We start from the raw sequence: 17,739 nt of genomic DNA, 5'->3' as shown, positions 1-17,739 counted from the left end.
AGAGAGAGAGAGAGAGAGAGAGAGAGAGAGAGAGAGAGAGGAGAGGAAAGGAGGAAGGATGAGGAAGGGAGGAGGAAAGGGAGAGAGAGAGGAAGGAGGGAGGGGGAGAGAGAGAGGGAGAGGGGAGGGAGGGAGGGGGGGGAGAGAGAGGGAGGGAGGGAGGAGGGGGAAAGGAAGGAGGGAGGGAAAGGGAGAGAAAGAGAGGAGGGAGGGAGGGGAGAGAGAGGAGGTAGGAGGGAGGGAGAGAGAGATGGAGGCAAGGAGGAGGGGGAAAGGAGGGAGGAAGGGAAAGGGAGAGAAAGAGGAGGGAGGGAGGGGGAGAGAGAGAGGGAAGGGGAGAAAGAGGGAGGGGGAGAGAGGAAGGCAGGGAGGAGGGGGAAAGGAAGGAGGAAGGGAAAGGGAGAGAAAGAGAGGAGGGAGGGAGAGGGAGAGAGAGAGGGAAGGGGAGAAAGAGGGAGGGAGGGGAGAGAGAGGGAGGCAGGGAGGAGGGGGAAAGGAAGGAGGAAGGGAAAGGGAGAGAAAGAGAGGAGGGAGGGAGGGGGAGAGGAAAAGGGAGGGAGAGAGAGCGAGTGAGCGAGAGAGAAAGAGAGAGAGACAGACAGACAGACAGACAGACAGGGACAGAGACAGACTGGGCCTGGTGTGGGCTTCAGAAATTTCAAAGGCCACCCCCACTGACGCACCTCCTCAAACGGCACAGATATTGCTGAAGATACCACACACTTGAAAACGTCACAGGGCCGATCAAGCCGATACTAACCTGAAAGTTTCATCCCGACTTCACAGTGCTGGAAGGTTCTGTGGATGCTATTGATAGAGGAAAGTAGTCTAAAGCCTTACACAGCTGTGATCTACAAGAATGACTAGTTTGGCAAGACGTGCACAGTGGTAGAGCATTTAGTGTAAAGGAGGCCCTGTGTTCCATTACTAGCATCAGAGACAGATAGTTTTGGGGTGTGTGTGTGCGCATGTGCACGCGTGTGCGTGTGTTTTGTTTTTTGGGGTATTTTTTTTGGGGGGGGATATTTTTTGTTTGGCTTGGTTTGGTTTGGGTTTTGGTTTTTTCCCAGACAAGGTTTCCCTGTGCAGCCTTGGTTGTCCTGAAACGCATGCCATAGACCAGGCTGGCCTTGGATTTGGAGATCTGCCTGCCTCTGTCTCTGGAGTGCTGGGATTAAAGGCATGTGCCACAACTGCCCAGCTGATAGACACTTTTAAAGGCTTCTTTTTATAAAGCAATTTTACAACATGACACACTGGTCACTTCCACTTCTAGGAGCCTATCTTGAGGAAATCCTTTACAATTAGGGCTGAGATCTACCTTCAAGATAGGGAGTCAGTATTGTTTCTAGCCGTCAGAAGAAAATATAAGCATCCTGATTGTCCTGGTGGGGATGTTAAAGGTCATCTGGCATCCAGTCAGGGTGGATTTTCACATAGCCATGAAAAACAATGCTACTGAACGGTTCTTAAAAAGCTGGGAAATACTTCTGATAGAACAGGACGTGAAGAGAGCCACGAACAGAGCGAAATCAGCTGTGTCAGAAGCAAGCATCAGGCAGCCTCCCAAGAAGCCAGAGTCACGTCCTCCTATCCTAATGCCTGTGTTTGAGTATATGCTAGAACCCGTCCTTTAAAAAACAAAACAAAACAAAACAAAACAAAAACTGAAAAGGAAAGAGGCAATGAGATGGCTTATCAGGCAGAGCGCCTGCTGCATTAACCCACGGACCTGAGTTCAATTCCTGGAACCAACTTTACAGAGTTGTCCTCTGCTCCCCCCCCCCTCTCTCTCAAACACACACACACACACACACACACACACACACGAACACATACACACGGGCACACATGTATGAGCACACAGGCACACATAAATGCACACAGGCACACACATGAGCCTGCATGTATACATACATGCACACATGTACACGAGCACATGCATGTGTGTGTGTGTGCACGCCTGTGTGCATGTTCGCCATCTCATTGCCTCTTTCTTTATTAATTTTTTCTTAATTTGAGGACCAGTTCTAGCATGAACTTAAGCACAGGCACACACATGCAGGCATACACACATATGTGCACACACATATTCACACGCAAAATGAAAATAATAAAATTTTGAAGAAAGCAAGAAGCTGCTGGAAACACACATTCTATGCACTTGTACTCTATCTCTAGGTGTAGATGACTGTCATTTACTTGTGGTCTCCAAAAACGTGACACAGTGTTCTCTTGGCTGTACAATGATGACTTTATTTATTTAGGGAGACTGGAAGGATGGTTCAGTGGGTAACAGCACTTGCTGTACATGCACAAGGATCTGCCACCCCCAGCACTATGTGAGGCAGAGGCAGAAGGATCCCCGAGGCTTGCTGGCTGCCAGCCTAGCTCCAGACTCAGCAAAAGACCACGCCTCAAAGGGGACTCCAAGTGCACTACACTCTCTCACATACATGTCTACTTTTAAAAGAGGTTTGTCTGTTTGTCTTGCATGTTATAGCCCCGACCACCTACTTGGGAACTGTGAGGGACAAGAATAAGCTCACTGTTGGCCTGAGATGATTTTAGCTTCCCTGGAGGGAAAATTCGCTATCAATAGCCTCTTATAAAGAACTTTTAAATCTTTTTAGTTGTGTATATGGGTGGTGTAGGCATGTGGGTATGTGCACATGTGTGCGGGTACCTACCGAAGCCAAAGACTTCAGAGCTCCTGAGGCTGGAGTTACGGGTACCTGTAAGCTGCCTGGTGGGGGTGCTGGGAATCAAACTCGGGTCCTATGGAAAAATAGCAAGTGTTCTTAACTGCTGAGCCATCTCTGTAGCTCCAAGGATTATTAGTCTTAGTCGTGTGTGTGTGTGTGTGTGTGTGTGTGTGTGTGTGTGTGTGTGTGTCTGTGTGGTGTACGGACAGGCAGTTGTGAGCTTCTCAATAGGATGCTGGGGACTGAACTTGGGTCATTGGCAAGAGCCCCAAACCCAGGGGTGCTCTATCTTTGTGTCTTTCAAAGGTAGAACAGACAAACAGTCCTATAATCAGTCATTTCTCCTCATCCAATTTGTTTCCTGCAGTCTGCTGTGGTTGTAACTTTAGTAGAAAGTTCTAGAAATACCAATTCCTAGGCTTTAAGCCAGTTCATTATATTGTTGCCATTTATCTATTTCACTACTATTTATTATTGCTAGTTTCTTTCTGTGCCTTATGTATGTATAACAAATTTTATCGTAGATATGTTTATAGAGAGTAGCAGTATTTTATTATTTATGAATCTATTTATTTATCTCAAACGTCTTTGAAACAAAGTTTGGTGCGTAACCCTGGCTGACATGGTATTCACTCTACAACCCAGGCTGGTCTCTAAAATACAATCCTGCCTCCGTCTCCCTGTTGTTGGGACTATGAGCATGCGCACTAGAGGCAGACAACACGGGGTTTCCAAAACCAGGCGCGTCCTGGTACCAAGCAGGCTGTGGGGTCTCAGAACATATTCCCCAGGATAAGGCATGACCTCTATGACAACCAGACGCTGGTTTACTACACAGCCGTGAAAATGGTCTGTAATCAAAATGAGCGTGTGAGTGGGCCTCGCTGGGTGTAACCCTGAAGGGAGGAGACTCAGGAAGTGTTGCCTACACGCACAGAGCAGCACACTGGCAGGACTTAACCTCAGCTGCTGGAAGTCAGGAGAGTTAGCTGACCCTGGCTGGGGACCAGAAGGGAGTCTGAGGGGGTCTCGGAGAAGCTGTAGTGTTTGTCTCTCAACCTGCATGCTGGGGACAGCGCACTTGTGGATGACCCCAGGACTTTTCTCTCTGAATATTGTGCGTCGATATGAAGGTTTTTCACAGTGAAAAAGAGACCTAATGGGGCTTAAAAGCACATTTGGAATTTATTTCCCCTTAATTGGATGAAGTTTCCTGAAAAACCCACTGGGCTTCCTAGAATTTTTATTAATAATTCAAGTCTCCCGAGCCATGGTCCTGGCAGAACAAGTTCCGTGCAGTCACTCCCACACCCCTTGGTAGGATGCTCCAGTTCCACCCTGACTGCTCTCCTGTCCCAGAGCTGACTGCCTCTCCTGGCAGGTCCACAGAGGCGACTCCCTCGCTGTTACTCATGAGCTGCTGAGATCTGATGTATGTGACACACAGGGGCACGTGAGACAACAGGGCAGCGCAGGGCCGGCCACACTGTGTCACTTGAAGGGAACAAAAGGCCACCAGCTCCAGACACTGGAAAGAGAATCAAATCCACAAAGAGGTCCTCTAATTTTTACATGTATGTTGTGGCATGCATGCAAAAGCGTTCACGCATGTGAACACACACACACACACACACACACACACACACACACACACACACACCACCTCCAACACCAGCATCATCAAGTCTAGCATGTCATACCAACATACAGGAGGCTGAAGCAAAAGGATCTCACGTTTGAAGTTAGCCTGTGCTCAAAAACAAGATGAAATAAATAAATGAAGGAAGGAAGGAAGGAGAGAGGGAGGGCGGGAGGAAGCAAACAATCTATCACACCAGCAAGGGGAAGATATTTGTATAACACTTAACCTGTAGAGGCCTGATATCCATATTATATAAACTACCACAAACCATAAAGAAGATAACTACGAGGTTGGGGATTTAGCTCAGTGGTAGAGCGCTTGCCTAGCAAGCGCAAGGCCCTGGGTTCGGTCCCCAGCTCCAAAAAAAAAAAAAAAAAAAAAAAAAAAAAAAACAAACTGTAAGAAGATAACTACGAATGGGTTCAAAGAAGATAAAAAAGATTAAAAAATTTTTTATTTTAGAGAGAAAAAAAAAACCCCAACTGGAACAAACATTTGTTTATCCGTAAAAACACCTGGAAAGAGGCAGACTCTGGGGTGCTGAGGAAATGAGGGAGGACCGTAGTAGGTCCATTGCATCGAAGAGCTCGGAGCCGTTTGTCTGCTACCATTGAGTGTTCATAAGAAGAAACATCAGCGTGATCACACGATCGGCCCCGGGACCTATAAACCGTCGCAGTAACTTTGAACCCCGTTGGAACCTGTGAAGCTGTCTGCATGCCCTAACTTGGTCCATTTTCCGCCTCCCTGGGACAAATACGGGCACTGGAGACTGGTGGCGGATGCATACAGCAGCGATGTTTATAGCAAAATAAATGCACAAAGTAGGGCGCTGTTTCCACAGAGCTCAAAAACAGGCGAAGGAAATGATAGAGTTGTGGGCGTAAACACGGGGAATGAAGCGACATTCTTAAAGCCGAGACATTACAGCTGCGAAGGTCAGGATAGAGGCCGCGCCACTGGAGAAGGCAGCCACGTGGGAGGGGAGGAGCATGAGAGGAGACGCAGCCGCACTGACGACGCTCTAGTTCTTGTATGCACTCAGATGTCCATTTTGTTAGTATCTTCTATAATACCTTTTTTTTTCTAATATAAAACTTACCTATAGTGAGCGAGGCGTGGTGAATTGTTTGGGGGTTTTGTTGTGTTGTTTTATCATTTGAGAATTTCGTACATACATTACGTTTCTGACATGAATAAATCCCATCTCCTCTTCAATCCCTCCCTTACTTCTTCCAATTTCAAGTCTTCAGTCCTTACGCCCACTGAATCCTCTCAGTGCTGCCTGTATGTGTACAGGCATGGGGCCAATTACTACAGCACGGGTAGCCAGCCTCCCGGGGGCTATGTTCCTATGTCTCAGCAGCCTTGAATACCAACAGCGCCTCAGATTTGGGTGGACTTTATGAGCCCCGCCCACTCCATCTATGCTGGTTTGGGCTGCCTTGATTGATCTTGTGCATAGTCAGAGCCACTGTGAGTTCGTGCGCAATGGCCTTGTCACATCTGTCCAACACCATTTTGCTGTACATACCCACCGCCTTTACAGTTTTCTACCCACGCTGGGCTTTGTGGGGAGGGAATATATCCAGACATCTGGCTCAGGGCTGAGCCCTCCACCGTCTCTTCCTCTCGGCATGCTGACCCGTTGTGGGTCTCTGTATTCATAGCAGAAAGAAGCTTCTGTGGGCTGGAGAAATGACTCGGCAGTTAAGAGCACTTGGTTGCTCTTTGAGAGGACCCAAGTTTGGCTCCGGCGTACACGTCAAGTGACTCACAAACACCTGTAATTGCAGCTCCAAGGGGGTCCAACCCCATCTTCTGGCTCCTGAGAACATACACATACATGTCTCACAGACATGTATATATAGATACAAATAATAAAAAATAAAAAATTTAAGGCTTCTGTAATGAAGGTTGAGAGATGCAATAATGGATGGGTATAACAGGAACTTAGAAGTCAGTTTATTCTGTGTCATTTAGCAGAATAATAGGGTCTCACTGGGATCTAGGACTTAGCCGGCCATGTGCTTGGGACTGGTTAAGAGGGAGAACCATGAGCTTTAATTCGTGGAACAGGCTTTGAATCTAAGCAGAAAGTGGTTGGTTACTCAAATTATGTTTGGATCAGCCTGCTGTACAGAGTGAGTTCCGGGACAACCAAGGCTACACAGAGAAACCTTGTCTCAAAACACCAAAACCAGAATCAAATCAAAACCAAACCAAACCAGACCAAATGAAAATCAAAACAAACAAAAAATATCCCCCTTAAAAACAACAACAACAACAACAACAAACCCAGTCTGTCTGTCTGTCTGTCTGTCTGTCTGTCTGTGGTACTAGTAATGGAATATAGGGCCTCCTTTATGCTAAACACTCTACCACTCCCATCCCATGGTACTATTTCTAACACATGTTCAGCTTGAAGACCGGAGCTCACTACCAGAGGAGAAAAGTAATCACGGATCATCCAACTGTGAACCATGAGACTGTCCTGGCCAGTCACGCTCACTAGCGCCATAGTGGCATTAACATTATGGACATAACTAAATACTTCCTGACTGGATTTAAGGCCACGCTAGGAGGTGGAACCCATACTTGGTTTGTTGGGGCAAAGAACCTATGTCTAGATAGGTCACAGGCCCTAGGGGAGGGTCCACTCCTATTATCTATTATCTACTACGTGGAATGAAACAACTCCTAGTAACTTATTGCTATACCCAGAGATTAATACACATCTCAACCCTCATCAGAGAAACTTCTTGTGGTAGAAGGCGATTAGCCTAAAGATCTACAACTGGTTAACGTGCAGAGGCTAAAGACTGGGGAGTGCTCAGCCATGAAGGAGATATCTGTACTGTGCCCTTTCCCCCAAGGGTCAGGGATAATCATGGGAGAGGGCACGAGAAGAGCCAGAGGTAGTGGGTGACCACAAGGAAACAGTGTTTATATTGATAGCATGGCGGGCAGTTGCACATATGGATTCACGGTGGTTGTGACATCATGCACAAGTCCTGAGCGTGCTCAGACTGGGCAGAAACCCCACCATGGAGAGGTATGAAGCCCATAGCTGAGGATCTATTAGCAACTGATGGTGCAGAGAAAGGGGAGAAGAGAAGGGGGAAGGGAAGGGGAGGGGGGGAGGGGGAGGGAAGGGGGAGAAAAAGGAGAAGGGAAGGGGGGGGGAGAAGGGGAGGGGAAGGGAATGGAAGGGAAAGGAGGGGAAGGGGGGGAAAGGAGGAGGGGAAGGAGAGAGATATCTGGAAGATTTAATAATAATTGAGCTCAGCAGTGGGCGCCCTCCACGGCACCCCCACATGGCCTGCCCATTGTTTAATGTGCAGTATCTCCATCCTCACAGTATCTTGGTTTTCAGCATCAGAAAAATCCTCTTGTGGATAGTTTTTGACCTACAGGCTAACTAGTCATTTTACAGTGTCAAAATACACGGAGGTCTTCTGTCCGCTTGTCTTTAGATAAGGCCTCTGTACAGATTCCAGGCTGGCTTAGAACTTAAATTTCCAGGCCTTTGTCTCCCCAGTCCTGGCATCACAGTTACATACACTGTGTCTGACCTCATTTGCCTTCACCTGTTACTATTTAATCAGCTTACAAAGGCGTAGGTTCTGTTATGGCTTTTTTTCAAACAAAAATGTTTGTTGTTGTTTCTCCCTGTGAATTCTTCCCCATCTCCCCTCCCTCCCCTGTAGCCTCTGACACTCAAGGCCACACTTAGAATTCTGCTTTTACATCCCATGGGACCTTCTGTCTTCCCCACTCCTGTCCACCTCTTGTTCCTCCCTCAGGGGTCTCCTATCTGGTCTCATACTCACACTCAGACCCCTCACATGCAAATGTATGAAGATTAAAGCTGGACTTCACGTACAAGTGAGGCACATGGTGTTTGCATTTCTGAGACTGGGTCACTTCACTCATATATTCCAGATCCATGAATTTCCCTACAAATTTCATCTTTCTTTATTCTTTGGGGAGGGGGATGTGGGGATTCATTTTTCCTTTTTGAAAAAAATTAAAAGAGGTTTGTAGGTATGAATGCTTGCCCGTATGTATGTATGTATGTATGTATGTATGTATGTATGTATGTATGTATGTATGTATGTATACTACATGCATGATGCCTGGTACCTCTGGATGCCAGCAGAGGGCACCAGAGCCCCTGGAGCTGGAGTTACAAGTGGTTGTGAGCTGTTGCACGGGTGCTAGGAACCACACTCTGATCCTCTGCCAGGACAGCAAGTGCCCTTCCCCAGTGAGCCGTCTCTGAAGCCCCCATTTTCATTGTTCTGAACAACTGAATTCTATGCGTTTTGTCACATGGTCCATTTCTCTGTTGCTGTGGACAACTCTGCAAGGAACACAGTTGAGAGAGGCTCTGTGAAGGCCATGTGATCGGGGCCCATGCCCAGGAGGGGAATAGCTGGGTCACAGAGTTCTTCTATTTTTGGTTTATCTGAGGAGCCTCTGCACTAATTTCTACAATGACTGCTCTAGAGAACACTCCTACTTCCTATTTCTCCACAGCCTCAACAGCCATTGTTTTTCTTGAAGACAGCCATTCTGACTGGGGTAAGATAGACTCTCAAAGTGGCTTTAATTGAATCTTTTTTGACAACCAACATTAAAAACAATTTTTTTTATCTCTGTGTTTCTTTGTAGAGCTTTGTTTTATTAGCCCATTTCGTTTTTTTTTTTTTTTTTTTTTTCTTTTTTTTCGGAGCTGGGGACCGAACCCAGGGCCTTGCGCTCCCTAGGTAAGCGCTCTACCACTGAGCTAAATCCCCAGCCTCGTTTTTTTTTTTTTTTTTTTTTAAAGATGTATTTATTTATTATCTATAAGTACACTGTAGCTGTCAGACACACCAGAAGAGGGCATCAGATCCCATTGTGGATGGTTGTGAGCCACCATGTGGTTGCTGGGATTTGAACTCAGGACCTCTGGAAGAGAAGTCAGTGCTCTTAACCCCTGAGCCATCTCTCCGGCCCTATCAGCCCATTTCTTGATGGACAGTTTCATGTTCTTAGTATTCACTTTTGAAATTTCTTTTACGTTCTATGAGTCAGCACCCTGTTGGAGGTGTAGCTGGCAAACATCTCTCCTCGGAGCTGCTCGCTGTGCTAAGAGTCTCTTTTGCCGTGCAGAGAACCAGAATGTCCTGTAGTCTCATTGGTTGATTCTTGGGATGTTTTCCCGTGTTGCTAAGAGTCCGGTTAGAGATGTGGGTCAGAGGCAATGGCGGCTGCTGAGCGTGTCTACCGCTCTCCTTGGGTTTTCCAGTTGGTTAGTAAAAGTGGTTTGGGACTGGAGCTACAACAGCATTGTTTCCCTGTTTACTAGAGGGTAGCTGGAACCAAGGTTATGTCGATAGCAGTTTCCTCTGGATCTGTTAGCTCGATGTACCCTCGGGTTCAAGTTAATACTGAACCGAGTTGACTGTGCCCGCTGATCCACACAGAGGGCAACACGCAGGACCTCTGTGAAAGCCCACACTTCTTACCAGTCACGGCTATAAATTCTTGAAGTCCAGTCTCTGCTCGCACGGCTACACCTCTACTAGGTCTCTCAGCCCCCTTTGGCTAACTGCCATAGCCGCTGTTGCGAGTGGCACTTGGTTCTGTGCCTCTGACGCCAAGTCAAGCATATGCATCTGTTGACAAGTTTTCCTCTGAGACGTTCTGCCCAGGTCACACTGTGCTACAAATTAGACACTGGGCAGAGACAGTGTAACAACACTTAATGAGTTCCGGGGTAAAGAAAAAAAAATGTAGAGATTTATTCTCCCAAAGAAGCCAACTTGGTCATGACCTTCTCAAGATGGTTGCCCACCACAGTGCCTCAGTTTTCGTTGAGAAATGCTAAGGGCTTCTCTACAGCAGCTCCCACCCCTCCTATCAGGCTGCCTCTCTGCTGTGTGAGTTTGAGGTAGAGTCTCATTCTGCTGCCCAGACTGACCTAGGACTACGTTGTAGCCCAGACTGGTTTCAAACTTGCCATCTTTCTGAGTAGCTGGGATTACAGGTTTGAGCCACCATGCCTAGCTCAGACGGCCTCTCTGTTTCCTATCTGTTTCTGTGTCAAATTCCACCTTCCCACGTCTCCTTCTTTCTCTGTTACCCCTCCTCTTTGCTTAGCTACCATGAAGCTGTGGGCTCTGCACTGACATTGATGTGGCTCTCTCTCTCACCATGCGTTCCAAGAACCAAATCTCTTCTTCTCTGCTCAGCGTTAAACTTCAGTGCATCCCTCAGTCACCCGCTGAGGGTGACTGAATTGTCAGCTATGAATTGTAGCTGGAGGCTGTTTGAATTCTGAACCATCAGTGCTGTGTGCTCCTTGCTGGACACCATGGCTCCTTTGTTTCCTAATGGTTCTTTATTGTCTGTATTTCTTTTTGTTTGACTGTTTTACAATGGTCACATAAAAATTAATTGAGGTCATTATAAAATTTTTACCCATTCTTCCCAAGTATTCAAAAGTTCCTCTTTCCCCGAAAGGATCCTCATGCAACATCCTGGGTTAAAGGGAGACCTGGATCCTCTTCTCCTTTCCTTTGTGTGGTTCTGGGGGTGGTATCCACATCCTCCTTCCTGCGAGGCACATGCTCAACCGCTGAGCTAAAACCCGAACCCCTCTCCTTTGCTTCTCTAGCATTGTTTGTACAGCTCCCTGTGAACCTTTGATTTTTGTGGGTCCATGAATGGCACCCTGGTTCCCATTTGAGCTAAGACTCGAAACCCTCAAGGGACAGTAGGCGTTTCACCTGACTCCCTGGAAACCAGGCCCCTGTCACTAGCCACAGCCCCTCATAGATTTGTGACTGTCAGTCAGGTAAGGGCAATGCCCCAAGCCCCTCCATAGATAGAAGACATGACAATAGGTCACTAGGCTCAAGACAGATCTCCATTATAATGAGGTACCTAAAGGCCTGGAGGCTTAGCCAATGGACTTACCTTCCCAGACACTCCTCCCTGCTAGAGGTATTTAATCTCAGGCTCACCCTGAGAAGAGGGGTACGGATTTACTCATCCACTTTCTGCCACGACAATAAATGTCTCAAAGTCATGGACTTTCTCTTTTTAGGGGATCTGCCGTGGGGAGCCACAGAGAAGGCCTCGCCTACCGAGCCACCTTCTAATCTCCCATAGAAGGCCTCCCTGTGTTCCCAGCAATGGCCGCCACCAAGCCAAACCAAGCCTGCCACCCTGAAGCCAAGGACTCTCCTCATGGGACCAGCCAGAGTTCCCCCTCTTCTGTGTGTGTGTGTGTGTGTGTGTGTAGTGGGTGTTGTGTGTGTGTGTGTGTGTGTGTGTGTGTGTGTGTGTGTAGGGGGTGTTGCATTCCATTCTCAGCTCTTCTGAGGCTTCCAGTGGTGCCTGGACGCCCAACAGCCTAAGAATCCGATGGGTCCCGGCCTCCTTGCAAGCCTGGGGACTCCCAAGCCGGCTCCAGCTGTGTCCCAAACTCAGACCATACTTCCCCACCCCAAGAGTGCTGTTCTGGGGCTGTCCTATGGCCCGACACCTGCTCAGTAATGAGGTAGGGTAAGTGTGGACCCCCCCAAACCCTACAGATTTTATTTAAGAAAGAGGAAAGGGGCAAATAAAAATGAGTGTATGTATGGAAATGGAATACTGGAAGCCATTGCTTTGAATGCTTTTAGAAAAATCAAGAAAAAGGCAAATTAGAAATCATAGTGTAGCAGCCTCTAAGGGCTGAAGCTGCATGTGTAGGTTGTAGGATTACAGGGCTCCCCACCCCTCCCAGGAGTACTCAGAGGAGAGGGTGTTCCCCACTCCTGAACCACTTTCAGTGGGGAGCCAGAGTGTAAGGTGGGGAGACTGACCGGCTGTGTGCAGACCTCCTATCTTGCAGCCCAGAGCCTAACTGTGCCAACTTCGATGGTATCTTTTCCTGAGAGTCCTGCCCCTGGATCTGGATGCAGAGTGTTGTCTGGGAAGGTAGGAGTGTTTGCAAAACTCCATTCATATTCTCAAGGAACTGGTGGTGCAATTGGGAGATAAGGCATCACCACGCAGTGTGTTTATAAAGGCCACAGGAGTTGTTATGAGACCCTGCGAGTCCTTGCCAAATCATGGTGTGAGTTCAGGCAGCATAGGTGTGACCATACTAGGCGTGCTTTGGGCAGTGCTCACACACAGAAAGCTATATGATCCCAAGGAAGCCAACAATCTCCCTGGAAACACTCTCAGAAAGGGTCCCTGGACGGTTTCCTTATTTATTAACAGGTCAGCTGTGTTGCGTATGAAACATCCATTTAAGTCCCTAGGCTTAAACTGTCCACTGTCAAACTCAGGGCCTGGCCTCTCACACGGTTGCCCTAAGAAAATGGTGCGTGTGATGAGAACATGGTTCTGTGTGCTAAGTGTTCTGAGCATCAGAGCCAGTCCCTCAGAGGTGTGAATATGCAGCCGTGAGGGGCTGTTCCACTGCCCCGTCAGTTCAGGTTGCTCCGAGCAGACCAGAAGCGGTTGAAGGACAAAACCCAATTGTTTTCAGCTCAGTTCCCTATACTGAGAGAATGTAGTCTTTGCTCCTTCCTTCCTTCCTTCCTTCCTTCCTTCCTTCCTTCCTTCCTCACTCTCTCTCCTTTCTTTCTTTCTCTCTCTCTTTCTTTCTTTCTATCTTTCTTTCCTTCCTTCCTTCCTCTCTCTCTCTTTCTTTCTTTCTTTCTTTCTTTCTTTCTTTCTTTCTTTCTTTCTTTCTTTCTTTCTTTCCTTCCTTCCTTCCTTCCTCTCTCTCCTTTCTTTCTTTCTTTCTTTCTTCTTTCTTTCTTCCTTTCTTCCTTTCTTTCTTTCTGTTGGAGATAGAAAGCAGGGCTGTGGCCTTGATGAGCAACCCATCCAGAACGCAAAATAATTGAAATATTCAAGCCAAGGGTATTAAGCTCTATGAAAAAAAGAGAAAGAAATGAAAAGAAAAGAAATTCAAGTATAATTTAGAAATAGACAGTGTGGCCAGGCACGATGGCCCACGCTTTTGGTCCCAGCACAGAGGCAGGCAGATCTCAGTGAGTTTGAGGTCAGCTTAGTGTGATAGTGCCTTCTAGGCCAGATGGGGTTATGTTGCGAGACCCTATCTGAGAGAAAGAAAGAGAGAGAAAGGAGACAATGCAAAATATCCTACCACTTATGGTTGTAGATGCAGGATGAAGAAGGACCTTAGGCAGACCTTCTGTCTGTAATTTCCCAACTACAGTGACTGGCTCTCTCCACCGGAGCATACAAAGGTGGCGTAAAGACAGGACAGGGTAGAAAGGAAGAGAGGCCTGTGGTCAGAGGGAGAGAGCTGTCTTTCCATAGCTCTGTGACTCTACAATGGTCCCATTGCCTGGTTGTGCGCCGGCACCTTCCTCATCTGTAAGGTGACAAAACCTAGCTCTTGCTTTGTGTGGCTATAATGGAACATCACATTAATCATAAATAGTGATTCATTTAACCCCACTTCCTTTCAGGGTCTCACTATGTAGCCCTGACTGGCCTGGGACTAAGGGTAGAGCGGGCTGGTCTCCAACTCCCAGATCTGCTGCAGTCGGGAGGCACCATTGTTCTGTGTCTTCCTGTGGTAAAGGACAGACCCTTCGAACCTTGAATTAAAGGAATCTCTCTCTCTCTCTCTCTCTCTCTCTCTCTCTCTCTCTCTCTCTCTCTCTCCCCCATTCCCTCTCTTCTCCCTCCCTACCCCCCCTTACAGTTTATCTTAGTAATGAGGAAAGTAATTACTATACATGGTGGCTCTTGATGGTGAGTAATCCTTTTAAAAATTATTTTTATTTGTGTGTATGTGTTTGTATGTGTTTGAATGTGTTTGTGTGTGTGGAACATGCATGAGTTTGTGTGCACACATTTGTGCAGGTGGCTGAAGAGGCCAGAGGAGGATGTGAGATACCCTGGACCTGAAGGTATAGACAGTTATGAGCAGCCTGACGTGAAGTTATAGACAGTTATGAGCAGCCTGATGTGGGTTCTTCCTGAGGGCACTAAGTGCTCCTCACTGCTAGGCCATCCCTCCAGACGCAAGGGTTAACCCCGATTGCCAACTTGTTGAGATCTCCAATGACTGTGGACATAACCTCTGGGCACTTCTGTGATGGTTTCTAGATTGGATGAATGGGGTGACCCTCATCTGTAGGTGTAAGTACCACCCAACGGCCCGGGGTCCTGGGCTGAATAGAAAGGAGCTCATGAACCGAACTCTAGCATCCTCCCTCTCTGCTTCTGACTGAGAAGCAATGTGACCGGCTGCCTCCAGATCCTGCTGCTGAGCCTCCATGCAAGAAAACCTTTTTATTTTTAAAAGTAGCTTTGGTCAGGTGCTTTGTTACAGCATCGAAAACATTCCTAACACAGTGTTGTGGAGTTGGGGGCTGAGAGAAAGAGAGCTCACTGCCAGGGAGAGCCACGAACAGGGAGGCTTCTGTCTTGTTCTGCTTGCCCCCTCAGTAGTCACTCTGTGCTGCAGCTGCTTCTGTCTGGCTTCCACCTCCTTGGTACCCACAAAAGAAGAGGGCATTTGATTGACTTGTAAATGAAGGTGTAAATGTAGGCTTCCTCCAGTGGACTTGGTGATGAAAGTTCAAATGCTCCAGCTATCTTTTGAAGGCAGTCTAAGAAACTGGTCAGGCTAGGGGTCCTGTAAGGTGACCGATTGTCCTAGTTGCTGAGAACTGTCCCAGTTTTAGCCCCGGAAACTCCCTCAGTCCAGGGCGAAGCAGCAATTAGATATCTAAGCCGGAGGAAGGGCTGGTGAAGCCTCACTGGCTGTCTCTTTGCTTTGCTGCACGTGGCCCCAGCTGCTCAGCCCCTTAAGACAATGACATCAAATGGGTCCTCAGACAGAGAACAAACCCACTGTGGAGAAAAGTTAACAGTGAATGAGGAACTGGAAAAGCATCCATGGATTAATGTGAGGAAAAAGACAGAGAATAAAATGTTGAGCTTTCCCCATACTACAGGAGGACAAGCATCCCAGGTGAAAAGGATTTCAGGTACTAGGGAGACTGAGGCAGGAGGATTTCAAATTCAAGGCCAGCTTGGGCTAGAGACTGAATGTCCATCCTGGGTGATGGAGTGGGACCCTGTCTCAGAATGAGAAAGGGAGACGAGGATGGAGACACAGCTCAGGGACCTCATGCTGGCTTTGCTTGAGGCTCTAGGTTTAAACCCCTATAATAAATAAATAAATAAAATAAATGTACGTATGTATGTATGTATGTATGTATGTATGTATGTATGTATGTAAATGACCTGAATAAACAAATCAAAAATCAGAAATTAAAACAGAAATCAAGATGGGCAATATTAGAAAATATCCCCTGAGCTGGAGAGATGGCTCAATGGTTAAGAGCACTGATTGCTCTTCCAGAGGTCCTGAGTTCAAATCCCAGCAACCACATGGTGGCTCACAACCATCTGTAATGAGATCAGATGCCCTCTTCTCATGTGTCTGAAGAGAGTGACAGTGTCCTCATATACATTAAATAAATAAATCTTTAAAAGGGGGAAATATTCCCTTAAAAACAAAGACTGAATAGTAATACAACAACTATATTACCGCTTTCTAGATAAATTATCAAATGATAAGAAACTAACGAGAGTGTCCACTGGCCGGATCCCTGAAGGATCTGTACTAAAGGTCATAACAGCTCTTGTAGCTTCTGACACAGCGGTTTCTTTCGATTCTGGGAACGGGAAGGAAGCTGTCCCGAAGCAGGGACTGTGTACAGTGAGGGATATCGCCACCCTGCCGTGGAAAGAGCAAAGCCCACACTTCTGAGTCACCTGGCCTCAGGACTTTCCTACTTAAATGAAAATTGCAACCATATCGAAACCCGGAGAGAATCGCTTCTCGGCCTTTTGAAGATCAAGTATAGAGAGGCCAATGCAAAAACGTGCATTCTACCCTGCTCTGCCCATCCTAAAGCCCCGCTTACTCCACAGTGTGGAAATGGTTAAAAGCAGAAAGCAGGGATAGAGCTCCCACTGGCTGCTCTTCAGGCTCTGTCCTCTCTCTTCTTCCCCAGAGGTCGCTGTACCCTGATACTCACAAACAAGGATATACAGTCATTTAAAATTTTATTTTTACTATGTAGCCTTCTTTGTGAGGAGTAAGTTTCTCATTTGATGCAGTCTTACGTAAGTATGCAGTATGTCTGGAGTATGTTCATGCTGTGCCCTTGGAGGCCGGAAGACAGCATTAGATCCCCACGGCTGGACTCGGATTGTTGTGAGCTGCCATGTGGGTGCGGGAATAGAACCCAGACCGTCTGGGAGAGCAGTAATGTGATCTTCCAGTCATCTCTTCGGCCTCTTGTCTTACAGTCTTTGATTTTATATAACTGTTACCCTCTGAATGTGTTAGTTTGAGCCAAGGTCTCATTGTAGCCCAGGCCAGCCTTGAACTCATCGTGTAGCAGAGAATGGCCTTGAACCCATCTTGCTCCTACCTCCTGGTTTAAGGACTGCGATTACTGGATGTGACCCAACCACAACCAGGCTCGTATGGGGCCGGGGACCAACCCAGAGCTTTGGGCATGAGGCACCTTACTAGGTGAGCTACACCCCGGCCCTGAATTCTGCTTTCTTCAGTCTCTGTTCTTCACATTTTTTTAAAAAATGAACTTTTATTTTAAGTCTGAAGAATACGAGAACCTCAAAACACTCTGTGATTGTCATCGTCCTTTGTGCTGTCACTGTCGAGTACTCTGGCTCTGCCTTTCTTCGTTTTTACATTTTTTTTTTTTTTTTGGAAACATTCACTTATGCATAGCCCATCCTCCTGCCTCGGCACCCAGTTTATTATTTTAACTCTTTAATTTCTCACCATCATTGTTATTGTCTTATGAAGTCACTGCCTGTTCACATTCAGCCCACGACGACCAAATTCTCTTGTTTACTTTTATTTCTAGCATTTTTCTCTCAGGGTTTAACTTCCTTCTTCCTGAGAACCTTCTTTAGTCTTCCGTTCAGCAAGGCCGGGGACGGTAAGCTTGTCTTTCTCCGGCAGAAGAAAATGTCCCTAACTCTGAATGATGACTTCATTATGGAGACCAGTTACTACGTCCTCTTCTACAACCCCCTGACCTACCTCATCTGGGACCCACCTCTGTGTCCATGCGCAGGCTGTCCGGTGGCTAATGAAACAGTCCCGGCTAGCAGCTGACATCACTAGGTGCGGAAAAACCACAGCTCTGAGGCTGAGTATTTTCTCACTTTACCCTGCTTCCGCTCTCCAATTTCCCTTCCCATGCCCTCCCTCCCTCCATCCCTCTGTCTCTCCGTCCCTCCATCCCTCGCTCCCAATGCATGTCCTAACAAACATCTTTTACTGGTGGCTTCCCTTTCCCCATATCGCAC

This window comes from Rattus rattus, chromosome 6 (genome assembly GCF_011064425.1).
Source record: "Rattus rattus isolate New Zealand chromosome 6, Rrattus_CSIRO_v1, whole genome shotgun sequence".
Taxonomy (NCBI): domain Eukaryota; kingdom Metazoa; phylum Chordata; class Mammalia; order Rodentia; family Muridae; genus Rattus; species Rattus rattus.
This window is presented reverse-complemented; position numbering follows the sequence as displayed.